Raw genomic sequence first — 2,179 nt, 5'->3', positions numbered from 1 at the left:
TGTTAGCCCTCACAGCCTGTCTTTGCACAGCCCTTCCAAGTTCCTCCATAGCCCTCACAGCCTGTCTTTGCACTGTGTGTGAGTCTTCTCAGTCACTTTAAACGACAAAATACCTTTGTTCATTCCTCAGGTCCATAGGTCGGGCTCCAGTGGCACTGGAGAGCATTGGCAGGCGGACCAGAGTGGGGCAGAAGTTGCCTTCTCTGGGTACCTCGCTTCCTGTTGTAATAAAGGGCCACAGACTGAGTGGTTTAAGCAACAGAAGCGCATTATCTCCTAGTTCTAGAGGTCGGGTGTCCGAGATCAGAGGACACCTGGCTGGTTCTTTCCCAGGCTAGGAGAGGAAATCTGTTCTAGCCTCTCTCCTGGCTTCCAGGGGCTTGTTAGCCATCTTCAATGCCCCCCAGCCCTCACCCCAACTGTGCCTTCACGCTCTCATCGCATTCTCTCTAAGAGCATGTCTGTCTCTATTTCCAAATTTCCTTCTTTTTATTAGGACCCAGTCAGATTAGGGATTGCTCTAATCTCATCTTGCGTGGATCAAGTGAACTTGATCATCCCATTTCCAAATAAGGTTACATTCACTAGTGCTGGAGGTTAGGACTTCCACACCTACTGGGGGGCAAAACTTATAAGAGGGGCTAAAGGAGAATGGGTTCTCAAGCAGGGTCTTTGGACTACAGTATAGACAGGAAGCTTTTGCAGGGTGGGTGAGGACAGCCAGCCCAGAAGAGCCAGAAGGGGCCACTTTACCTGGGCCACCTGCAATGGGTGGCTGGGAGGCTCCCTGTGAGGCTGTGACAGCTGACCACAGGTTTATCCCTAGGCACAGGGCTCCATGCAGCCTCTACTTCTGGAAAAGCGTCCATTCACCAGAGCAGTTTACACGGTCTTCCACTGAGGTCCCCAGCACATTGTAGCCATTGTTTCTAGTAGGCACTGCTGCTCCAGAAAAGTGTCTTCTTTTTGATGATGCAGACTTTCCAGGTCCAACCTGGAAACATTAAGGCAGGATCTGATGTATGCAGCTGCTGGCCAGGAGTCCTCAAGAACGTGGATCTGTCCTGAGAAGTGCTCCTCTGATCCTGAGTGCCAAGAAGGAAAGTTCAACTCCAGGGGTGAGTTGAATTCTGAGGAAGGTCTGACCAAAAGACAAAGTCAAATTCCTTCCATAAACTCCTTACCATGGTATCCAAGGGCTTTGCCATCAAGCCCTGAATGAATCAGATTTGCCTGACTATAACAGAATACCTGAGGCAAGTATCTCATAAGGAGAGGTTCATTCTGGCAAGTAGTCTATTGGTTTGGGCCCCTGGTGAGGGCAACATATTGTGGTGGGAACAGGTGATACAGAAAACTACTCACCTTAGGAGCCAGGAAGAGAACGAAAGAGTGAGAGCCTGGGGTCCAACAATCCCCTCCAGGGACACAACCCCCAATGACCTAAGGACATTCCATTAAAGCTCCAACTCTTAAAGGTGCCACCAATTTCCCAGTAGCATCACCCTGATTACCACGCCTTCCACACAGGGACCTTTGAGGAGTGCTCATCCCTACCTACTTTTCCAGACTTAACCCTCCTCACTCACTCACTCTCTAACACTAAAACCCAGCATGTGCCTTACAAGCTCTCTCCCTGCCACAAGGAATGAGCTAGTCTAGAGTGCTGCTGCTCTATGAACTTGATCCCATAGGAAGGATGAACAACACATCCCCAACCAACCCAAGATGGTCACACAGCATGAACAAGAAATAAACCCTGTTGACTGATGTTATAGAACTTTGGGAGATGTTTGTTATGTCAGCATAATGCAGGCAATCCTGACTCATACATTTTCTCAGCCAATCAGAAAAGATGTTTGTGAACTCTTGACAATGAATGAATACATGAGTCAGCCAATAAGCCTTCCATTTCCTCCCCTTGAAAATATTATCTGGCCATGAGGAATTACACTGCAGGCTTCTGAGGCACTTCGAGAATCTCACCCTGGCCAGTGTGAAGAAGACCAACCATGAACTGAGAAATTTGACTCCTGGTTTTTACTCAGACTTACCTCATGTACTACCCCTTGGCTACTGTAGTGAGCAACTTGGCTTTTGTGAAGGGGTTGTAAAGAGTAATGGGAGCAATGAACCACTGAACAACTTTCTGTCTCTGAATGAGTGTGTGTGTGTGTGT

General features: G+C 48.3%; 1 long non-coding RNA gene across 3 annotated transcripts in view; it reads right to left on the bottom strand.

The window, feature by feature from the left end:
- Positions 1-1,751, bottom strand: part of LOC102011796 — a 41,935-nt gene extending 40,184 nt beyond the window's left edge. For 2 of the 3 annotated variants that reach the window (XR_001234703.1, XR_001234704.1), the window contains exons 1-3: positions 1,366-1,751; positions 754-1,085; positions 114-219 (exon numbers count right to left, since the gene is read on the bottom strand). This is a non-coding gene — a long non-coding RNA (uncharacterized LOC102011796). The remainder of the gene's footprint in view (positions 1-113; positions 220-753; positions 1,086-1,365) is intronic. The other variant, XR_261565.1, reaches the window with a different exon arrangement.
- Between the last annotated feature and the right edge of the window lie 428 nt (positions 1,752-2,179).

The sequence above is a fragment of the Chinchilla lanigera genome, unplaced genomic scaffold (genome assembly GCF_000276665.1).
Source record: "Chinchilla lanigera isolate Chin_1 unplaced genomic scaffold, ChiLan1.0 scaffold00032, whole genome shotgun sequence".
In the NCBI taxonomy this organism is placed as follows: Eukaryota; Metazoa; Chordata; class Mammalia; order Rodentia; family Chinchillidae; genus Chinchilla; species Chinchilla lanigera.
Note: the sequence above shows the minus strand (reverse complement) of the source record. Positions and strands in the feature narration are given on the sequence as shown.